Below are 11,151 nucleotides of genomic sequence, written 5' to 3'. Positions count from 1 at the left end.
ACCCCAGAAGAGTGTCTTTTAAACAAATTGTGCTGGAACAATTCATTAACCGCATGGAAAAGAATGAAGTTATACCCTTACCTCATTCCAGATACAAAAATTAATTCAATGTGGATCAACAACCCAAATATAAATGCTTAAACTGTAAATGTATTAGAAGAAAAAAACCTAGGGGCAAAATCTTCATTACCTCAGATTTGAAAATGGATTCTTGGACCTGCCACTAAAAACATAAGTAACAAAAGGAAAAACTGGTAAACTGTTCCTCAAAATTAAAAACTTGTAGGGGGGGGCGCCTGGGTGGCTCAGTCGGTTAAGCGTCCGACTTCAGCTCAGGTCACGATCTCACGGTTCGTGAGTTCGAGCCCCGCGTCAGGCTCTGGGCTGATGGCTCAGAGCCTGGAGCCTGCTTCCGATTCTGTGTCTCCCTCTCTCTCTGCCCCTCCCCCATTCATGCTCTGTCTCTCTCTGTCTCAAAAATAAATAAACATTAAAAAAAAATTAAAAAAAAAAATAAAAACTTGTAGGGGGCACCTGGGTGGCTCAGCTGGTTAAGCATCTGGCTTCGGCCCAGGTCATGATCTCACGGCTCATGAGTTCAAACCCCACATCAGGCTCTCTGCTGTCAGCACAGAGCCCACTTCAGATCCTCTCTCCCTCTCTCTCTCCATTTCTCTCTCTCTCTCCCCCTTCCCTGTTCATGTGCTTTGTCTCTCTCAAAAATAATAAATAAAAACAATTTAAAAAAATTAAAAACTTGTGGTAGACGCATACAAACTGAACCTCCAAACCTCACATGAGTCAGCCAAGAACTGTCATTAAGTATAATCAGTTGAAAGTTTGAATATGAATAATGCAATGGGTTGTGCTATTTACAGGAAATTAGTGATTTATCTTATTCAAATTTTATGTGGTTTAATGTTCCTCCTGAAGAGTTAATCTGCTTTGGAAAATCACATGTGTCGAATGTCCCATTTTGGCATAAGAAGAGAGGCATACCACTTTTATTAATAGACAATTTCTCCTCGTATCTGCTGAATAAACGCTGAGCTGAAGGAATGCCAAATTATTTGCTTGCCGGGGATGTTCTCATGTCTTGGCCCAGTGCGGAGATGAGGGGGGCAGAAGTGACAGGGGAGATCAGGAGGCTTTTCTATTTGTCTGCATAGGAGCTGGTGACAGTTTGCTCTGGGTGGAGTAGTAGAGATGGAAAGAATTGAATGTTTTTGAGAATTATTTCAGTGAAGAAATCAAGAAGTTCTGGTGGATTGGAGAGACGCTCAATATTTTTCTATATTGAGCAACAAATTACCACAAACTCAGCAACCTAAACAACACTCGCTTATGATCTCGTGGTTTCCATGGGTCAGGAGTCCACACTCAGCTTGGCTGGGTCTTCTGCTCAGGCCCTTATCAGGCTTCAGTCAGGTGCTGACCGGGGCTGTGTTCTCACCAGAGGATCAACTGGGAAAAGATTCACCTCCAAACTCCCTCAGGTGGTTGGCAGAATTCATCTCCTTGCAGTCGTAGCACTGAGATCTCTGTTTTCGCTCTGGCTGTCAGGGGATCCCCCCCAGTTCCTTGACAAGCATGACATCTTTCTTCTTTAAAGCTATCGACGGAGTCTCTCTCGCTTCAGCCTGCAAGATGGAGTCTTATGTAACATAATCATGGGCGTGACATCCTGTCATCCTTGCAATAGAACACAATCTAAACAAGGGGCTGACATCCAACACCTTGGCCGTATTCTACCGATTAGAAGCAAGTCACAGGTTCTGCCTCAAGGGGAAGGAATTATATAAAAGCATGACTCATTGGAGGTGGGGGGTGGATCCCCTTAGAGTGTGTCTCTCACAGGTAGGATAAAGGAAAGCAAAGTGCCTGCTATAAAGTTAAGATTTCTGGCTTGAGCAGGTGGGTGGAGATGTTGCCGTTTACAGAGATAGAGAACATGGGGGAGCACGTTGGTTGAGGGGAGATCTTGAGTTCAGTTGTGGATGTGTCAGGTCAAACTGCTCAAGGGTATGAGCCATGACCCTTTTGTTCTTCCCTCTTTATCTGGTACCTAGGGTAGTTCCTGACACAGAGTAGGTGCTTGATAGAATGAGTGAGTGAATGAATGAATGAATGAATGAATGAAATCTGTGAGGCACCCTAGTGGAGACAGGGATGAGGCCAATATCTCCTGGAGGTCACTGGTGTTTGTACAGTGATTAACACACTGCCTTGGATGGAATCGCCTAGGAAGGAGGATAGAGGGAGAGCAAGGATCTCAAGACTGAGTGCCAGAGGCCCCAAAACTGAAGAGTCAGGCTGGAGAGGAAACACTGGCAAAGGCTACCAAGACAAGATAGACACGAGAGTGTCGGACTGAATGCTGCTGAGAAGTTGAGACAGGGCTGAGGTGTCCTTGGGGAGAGGTGGTTTTGGTGGAGTGATGGGGCTCAGCAGCCAACTCCATGGGCTGAGGAATGTTCAGGAGGTGAGGAAAGGGAGGGCAAGCAGACAGTTCTTTCTAGAAGTCTGGCTGTAGGGGAGGAGAGATCGAATAACTGGAAGGAGATGAATCATCCACTGTTGGGACCATCCACGTTCTAACATCAAGAGAGGGACCCTCAAGGCAGGGGCTAGGGCATGCAGGTGGGTGGTGCTCTTGGTCAGAGCACATTTTTGGCCTGTCTCATGTTCTTGCTTTTATACTGCTTTCTCTATCATGTTTCTATTATGGTCAGGTCACCATCGTTCTTTGAGATTGGAAAATATGCTCAAAGAGCCTCTTTTCTCTCCCCTTGTCTCCTCCTGTTTCCTTCCTTCTTCCTCATCCCAAATACTTCTGTCCAGAATTTTTCCCCCTTCTTCCTTCCTTCCTTCCTTCCTTCCTTCCTTCCTTCCTTCCTTCCTTCCTTCCTCTCTTCCTCCCTCATGCTTTCTTTTCTTCCTTTCATTAGTATGGAAGAGACTTGAGCAGTTCTCATTGTAGCCAAGTAGGCTGCAAGAAAGGAGGAGCGATTGAAGATAAAGAGAGCAAAAAAGATAATTAATGGTGGGAGGCTTCTGAGAAAGTGGCTGGGAGATGAGTTCTAGGGCACAAGATTGGCTTTGGGGTGATCACATAGCGACTCCGCCATGGCGGAGGAAAGGCGGAAGTAAAGGAGGAAGGCGAGGCGTGGGCCCAGCGATGTATTGATCTGGTGTTAGGAAGTAGGGGGCGGTTCCCAGAACTCAGGTCCGATTATCTTTTATGTCCATCTCAATCCCCGAGACAACCGTCTTTCACATAATAAACTGATAGAACTTGTTGAATGAAAGAACACGCGCAGAAACCCTCTAAAAGACAGCATACATAGTGATTTTTTTCCTTACTTTTTCAAGATGAAATCCTTATTGACTTTAGTTATCATGCATGTAACACAGGTTCCTTGTAAAAAATTTAAATAATATAGAAAGTTTCCCTTGAAGCTCTACCCCACAAAGATAACCATTGTTAATGGTGAGTGTCTACCTTGCCGGTGGGTTACATATTAAACAGAAGACAATACGTGGAACTGTGCGAGCTGTTTTTCTCACTTTAACATTATATCCTTTGTGTCAATATGTAAAGATCGTCCTTGTCTTTCATTACACCTGCCTGGTCTCCACAACACCTCTGAGTCTCATACATCTATTCAACGAGGACCATTTGATAAGCATTTAGGTTGTTTCTGATTCTTCAATACAAGGATCATTCTTGCCCACAGCACTTTGCACACCTGCACCATTGTTTCATTAAAATAAATTTCTATAAGAGAAAAATACATGTGCACATTTGAAACGTTGGTACTTATCTCTAAATTGCCCTCCCGAAGGCTATGCCAGCTTGGGCTTTCATTAGCAGAATCGAAGGCTGCCTGTTTCTCCACACTCTCACCAACAACTGGCTATTACAAATCTTTGTAACCTTGTCATTCTAAGTGAAACATGACGTCCCATTTTTCACTCATCTGTAATTATTTTGCTCATCTGTAATTATTAGTGACGTAGAACATCTTGAACATGAGTTTTGGCCATTTGCATGTTTTCTTTTTTTAAAAAAAATGTTTCTTTATTTTGAGAGAGTGCACATACATGGGGAGAGGAAGAGGGGAAGAGAGAGAATCCCAAGTGGGATCTGTGCTGTTCATGTCTTCTTTTATGGAGTGCTTCTTTTTTTTAACGTTTATTTATTTTTGAGAGAGAGAGAGTGAGAACGAGTGGAGGAGGGACAGAGAGAGAAGGAGGCACAGAGTCCGAAGCAGGCTCCAGGCTCTGAGCTGTCAGCACAGAGCCTGACACAGGGCTTGAACCCACAAACCATGAGATCATGACCTGAGCTGAAGTTGGACGCTTAACTGACTGAGCCACCGAGGCTCAGGTGCCCTTATGGAGTGTTTCTTAGTGCCTTTCATTCATTTTCTATTAGGCTTGTAATGCTCTTATTTATTTCTACATCATCATCATCATCATCATCATCATCATCATCCATAGTTTTCTCTATCATGTTGCAAATATTTTTTTCATTTGTTATGCCATTGGTTTGCTTTGTGATATAGAGATTTTACATTTTCATGTCAAATTTCTCAATCTTTCCCTTTCTGTTTTTTGTCATTTTACTTTATTTTTATTTAAAGTAGGCTCTGCATCCAATGTGGGGCTTGAACTTCCAACCCTAAGATCAAAAGTCACATGCTCTACTGACTGAGCTAGACAGATGACCCCCCCTGCCTCATTTCATTTCATTTCATTTCATTTCATTTCATTTCATTTCATTTCATTTCATTTCATTGACACAGTCCTAAGAAAGCTGATTATCACATCAAAATTCTAAAAAATTTCTCCTATTGTTTCTCTATTTCTTTGTAGTTTTTTCATAAAAATTTTCTCCTTTATCCTCCTCCTCCTCTTGTCCTACTCCCCCTCTTCCTCCTCCTTCTTCATCATCATCAGCCTTTACAAAGCTGTCATAGACCCGCCTATTATCTCCATCTTCCCTGAATTCCTTGAGGTGTGTATGGCCTTATGTGCCATGTGGCCCAGGAGAAGACCCTACCACTCCCTCCTGGGAATCTGGAACAAGAGTATCAGAGACAGACACAAAGCTGGTTTTGCTTTTGCAAAGTGCTCCCCTGGTAAAAATGAGGTGATTTGGGGTGGCCTGTGGTGAATCGTTTTCATTTAGTTTAATTAAAAATTTAAAATTATTATCATTTTCGGGACGCCTGGGTGGCTCAAGTCGTTAAGCCTCTGACTTTGGCTCAGGTCATGATCTCATGGTTTGTGAGTTCGAGTCCTGCGTGGGGCTCTGTGCTGACAGCTCAGAGCCTGGAGCCTGGAGCCTGCTTCGGATTCTGTGTCCCCCTCTCTCTCTGTCCCTCCAACACTTGCAGTCTGTCTCTCTCACAAAAATAAATAAACGTTAAAAAAAGAATCTTTTAAAATTATTATCATTTTTCCTTACATTTACCAGTTTATTATTATTATTTTTTAAATGTTTATTTTTTTGAGAGAGAGAGAGAGACAGAGATGTAAGCACAGTAGGGGCAGAGAGAGAGGGAGACACAGAATCTGAAGTAGTCTCCAGGCTCTGAGCTGTCAGCACAGGGCCCGAAGCAGGGCTGGAACTTGTGAACCATGAGATTATGACCTGAGCTGGAGTCAGACACTTAACCACCTGAGCCACCAGGCATCCCCTTACCAGTTTATTATAAAGGATGCAAATGAACAGCCAGGTGAACAGGCAAGGTCTGGAAGGGTCCTGAGGGCAGGAACTTCTCCGTGGGGTTGGGGTGCACCACCCTTGTGGTGGGTGGATGTGTTTACCAATTTGGAAACCTGTTTTCGTTTCAACTGGTACATGTTTATTGTAAAGGTATTGGAAAAAAATAAAACTCACACGTGAGAGTCACAAGGCTAACATAGGTATTTAAGTTACTTTGATAAAAGTGGAGCAATTTATTTTTTTAATGTTTACTTATTTTTGAGAGAGAGAAAGAGAGAGACAGAGCACGAGCAGGGAGGGTCGGAGAGAGGGAGACACAGCATCCGAAGCAGGCTCCAGGCTCCGAGCTGTCAGCACAGAGCCTGATGCGGGGCTTGAACTCACGAGCTGTGAGATCATGACCTGAGCCGAAGTTGGACGCCCGACTGACTGAGTCACCCAGGCACCCCAAGTGTGAATCAATTTAAAGAAGAACATGGCCCTTGAGTAAACATGACACACGGCTGCAGACGGTTTGAGGGTGATTGAGGTTTGGAAAATCCCAAATTAGATGATAATCTAATCACTCTCAGTCAGTCAAGAGTGCCCTCCGCTGCAAGAAACAAGAACCTGACTCATAATAGCTAAAACACGTTGTGGTATTTTTGTTTGTGATTTTACGCATCATGTCCGTTAATGTTGAGTCAGGGGTTCGATGGTGTCCAAGGGGGAACCACCTCTTCGTGATTCTTCTGACCTTTCTTCATGGTCCCCTGATGACTGTTAGAGCTCTCTAGCTATCACAACCAAAAGGAAGAAAAGGAAGACGTGGTACCAAGCAGCATCTTTCCTTTTTTGTCAGGAAAAGTAAGAGCTTTCCTGGAGTTTTCAGCAGTCTTTTCCTCAAGCGTCATTTGCCAGAACCACATACTTGGCCACTGCTAGGTGTAAAGGAGGCTGGGAACGTGGACAACAGACTGCCGTCATTGGCTTTAACCATCCTCATTAAGCTGGGGTCCTGATAGTGAGGAAGGGAGGACAAGTGCTGTGTCTGTCAGGTGGGAATGCTTGGTTGGACCTGCAGACAGAAGCAGAGATGGGAGGCCACATGGCCCCAGAGAGAATGGCCCAGCAAGGAATAACGTTGGGCTTTCAGCCCCAATCTCTAAGTGACAAACTCTACTTCATTTCCTGCTCTTGTGAGTTGGCGAGATTGCCCATTGTATCATTGCCAAAAACTGTCCTTCTGACTTGAGCTGGTGGGAGTGAGTTTCTATTCCTTGTAGCCCTGAGCAGAGTTTGTGACACATCTTTCTAGGTGCTTCCTCATTTGTTCCTTACAGCAGTTGCTATTGTCCTTATTTGACACCAGAGGAACAAGAGGCTCTGAGAGGTGAGGTTGCCCACTTTCATGCGACTGTGGCCCAGGTTTTCTGACAACGAATATATTCTTTATGCCATCAATGTAGTTTTAGAAGGATCATTTACAGGGGGAGTGTTTATTCCGTAAATAGCATCAAGGGCACAGAGGGACAAATATATGAGAGATGGAGTTTCATCTGGGGCCTGTCAGGGTCACCCATCAGCTCTGTCCCTGGCTTAAGTCAAAAGGCAGGAGGCAGCTTGTCATGCGTCTGGGTTTTGGAAACCCAGGGAATGTTTATTTTCTGCTTGTCTATTTTCAAACTTCACGCATGTAATTTACTGTCCTGATTACACAGTTTAACATGGTTGGAAGATGTGAGTTATTCAAGTTACAGATTTGTATGAGAAGCACAAGAAAAAAAAACCACATCTGGGCGCTATCGCGCTCCCCTTCTCACGCCACTGTCTCTCCTTGGGTGACCTTAGCCGGCCAGAGCCTCTACTGCCCCCAGACAGTGCCGGCTATCAAGATGGTGATTCATCCTGGTCAAGCAGAAGTCATTATCTCCTCTCCCTAAACTTGACCTTTCTCTTGCATTCCCTATCTCGGTAAATGGCACAGCCGTGGTACACAGCCATGCCCGGAAGTCATCACCCCCGCGTGCTTGCCACGTTATTTAAGATTAATCCCACTTTAATATGCCTCCTCTCCTCTTACCTCAATGCCTCAGTTCCGGCCTTAATCTCCTTTTGGAAGATAGTGGACATCATCTCCTGGACTCATTGTTTTCTAAGCTTGTTAGAAACGTGCCCTGCTCGTTAATCATCTAGATTCTCAGGCCCTTCTCCTAGACTCGATTCAATAGGCCTGGGGTGGAGCCCTGGGATCCCTGTGCTTAACAATGATCCCAATCCATTCTTCTGAGCCGGTTTCCTGGCCTCAGGGCTCTCTGCTGCCACTCTAGCCCTCCTCTGCTATAGAACCATCCTCCTAAAATGGGCCCATAGCTCTTTGTCTGTGGCACAAAACCCAACCTTGCAGCATAACAAACAGGGTGTGATTTCGTCACTACCTCCCTCTCTGGTCTTACCTCCTGCCTTCCCTGGGCTCTAACAGCAAAAACCGTTGGTCAGATCTGAGGACCCCATTGCTTTTTCATTGCTCAATGCCTCTGCATGTGCCTTTCTTTCTGCCTGGACAGCCCTCCATCCCCACAACTACCTGGAAAATTCCTATCCATCCTGCAAGACCCCACTCAAGTGTCCCTCTTCCCTGAAGCTTTCCTTGCCATCCCTGGGACTCAAGTGTATGTTTATTATTGTAGTTGTCTCACTGACTTCTCTATTGAAGAGACTATGTTTAGCGCACAGGGTACTTTTCCCACGTGAGATGAAATTTAGGGAAAGCACATAAGGCAGTTTCCAGGAAAAAATGCTCCCATTCTTTCCCATGAGCGTAAACTCTATCGAGTTTCTTACTGTGAAAATAAAACACTATCCATTTACATTTACAAAGTCGGCGTACTAATAGTTTAATAGTCAATAATAGTCAGTAGTAGTCAACATGTATCTGGTGCCCACTGTGTGCTAGAAACTTTGCATTCACCGTTTTACCCCATCTTACAGATGGGAAAAGTGAGGCTCAGAGGTGAGTTAATTTGCCTAAGATCACAAAACTGGTAAGTGGTGAGATTGACGCTATGCTAATTCTACCTCTCCCAGAGATTTCTCTAACAACCATTAGGATCTTCAGTATATGTCTAGGACAAACATCCCTGTACCAGGGGGCGCAGGAAGTATAAGTGAGTGAAGCGGTGTGGGCTTTGGGCAATAAGATAGGGTAGGGAGTGTGGCCGACTGGAGGACATACACCCCATTTAAAAGAGCCTGCCAAGACTGAGTGCTGACTGAGGCCCCTCCCCAACATTTTATTGTGAAAAATTTCAAACATATAGCAATGTTGAGGGAATTTTACAGTATATGCCCGTATACCTACCACCTAGATTCTCCCATTAATATTTGACTGGCCTTATCCTGTGTCTGTGCATCTAGCCATCCTTATATATCCAGTCCTTTTGGATATGTTTCAAAGTAAATTGCAGACGGCAGGACACTTCTCCCTAAATACTTTAGGCCGTAAGGCATTAACTACAGATGAATATTTATAGTTTTTCTTTTATTATTATTAGTTCATGTTTATTTATTTTTGACAGAGAGACAGATGATTAATGGGGACACTTTTTTTATTTGTGAGACAGAGCAGGGGAGGGGCAGAGAGAGAGGAAGACACAGAGTCCGAAGCAGGCTCCAGGCTCTGAGCTGTCAGCACAGAGCCTGATGCAGGGATCGAACTCATGAGCCATGAGATCATGACCTGAACCAAAGTCCGACGCTTAACCCACTGAGCCTACCCAGGTGCCCCTAGAGTTTTTCTTTTGATGTAAAATTTATATGTAGTTAAATGCATAAGTCTATAGTGTCCATTCACTAAGTTTTGATAAATATGTGCTCCTCTATCATCCCAACCTCCATCAATATGGAAAACATTGCCATTATCCCCCCCAAAATCCCCTCATGTCCCTCCCAGTTTGTCTCTGCTTCCGTCCCCCCAAGGTAGCTGCTGTCCCGATTAGTTTCTTCTTCTTTTTCTTCTTCTTTTTTTCCTACTTCAAAAAACTTTTTGTAACTTGTTTTATTTACAATGCCGACTTTTTAAAACTTAAAAAAAAAAAAATCTAGACAACAAACTAGGCAGAAATCGCTTTCCAAAAAGAGGGAAAGCCCAAAATAGCACCTTCTATAAAAACCCCTGGTTCAGTTTTGTTCAGAGCAAAGAGAAAAGGAGGTTTTGATCAGACTGGAAGAAACCCAGCCTCAAGTTTGGAATCTGTACTTCACCTGTGCCAGCAAGGAGGACAATATTCCGCCAAAATAACTGATTTGTCGCTGCATTTGTCTCTGTTTGCCTAATATTAACAGTTATAAACAGAATCGTGTGGCTGGTCACAACAGCCCTTATGGTGTTACAGGGTCAGGCATAGCATTTCACTTCTCTTCACACCAATGCTTAATTTTGCGTACCTGGGCTTCCCCTTCTCCAGAAAAGTCATTAAAAAAAGTTTTCTTTAAGTTTATTTAATAATTTTGAGAGGCAGAGAGAGGGGTAGGGGCGTAGGCAGCTCAAATGGGGAGGAGCAGAGAGAGAGGGAGAGAGACTCCCAAGCAGGCTCCATACCATCGGTGTGGAGCCCAATGCAGCGCTTGAACCCACAAAACCACAAGATCGTGAGCTGAGCTGAAGCCAAGAGTCAGGTGCTTAACCAACTGAACCACCCAGGCACCCCTAAAGTCCTGTTTTAAAAAGTTTATTTATTTTTTATAAGTTTTTAAACTTTATTTATTTATTTTGAGAGAGAGAGAGAGAGAGAGAGAGAGTGCAGGAGGAGCAGAGAGAGAATCCCAAGCAGGCTCCACACTGTCAGCTCAGAGCCTGACACAGGGCTTGATCTCATGAGCCATGAGATCATTACCTGAGCCCAAATCAAGCGTCGGATGCTTAACCAACTGAGCCACCCAGGCACCCCTATCCCTTTTCTTAATGATATCTTTTTGATAAGCAGAAAATTTTGATTTTGATGAAGTATAACTTAGCAAAAACATTTTTAAGATAATTTAAAAAAAATTTTATTTATTTTGAAAGAAAGGGAGAGAGAGAGAGGGAAAGAGAGAGAATCCCAAGCAGGCTCTGCACTGTCAGCGTGGAGCCCGATGTGGGGCTCTAACCCACGAACTATGAGATCATGACCTGAGCTGAAACCAAGAGTCAGACATTCAACCCACGAAACCACCCAGGAGCTCCTAACTTAGCAAAAACATTTTTTAATGGTTATTCTATTCTTTGACTTGTCTGAGAAACTTTTTGCTTATGGAGTCATGGAGGTATTCATCCACATTTTCTTCTAGAAGCTGTACAGTTTTAGCTTTCACATTTAGGCCTGTGATTCATCTCAAAATAATGTTTGTGTACGATGCAGGAGTAAAGGCTTGCATTTTCCCCATACCTCAGTATTCCA

This window comes from Panthera leo, chromosome C1, assembly GCF_018350215.1.
Source record: "Panthera leo isolate Ple1 chromosome C1, P.leo_Ple1_pat1.1, whole genome shotgun sequence".
NCBI lineage: Eukaryota > Metazoa > Chordata > Mammalia > Carnivora > Felidae > Panthera > Panthera leo.
Note: the sequence above shows the minus strand (reverse complement) of the source record.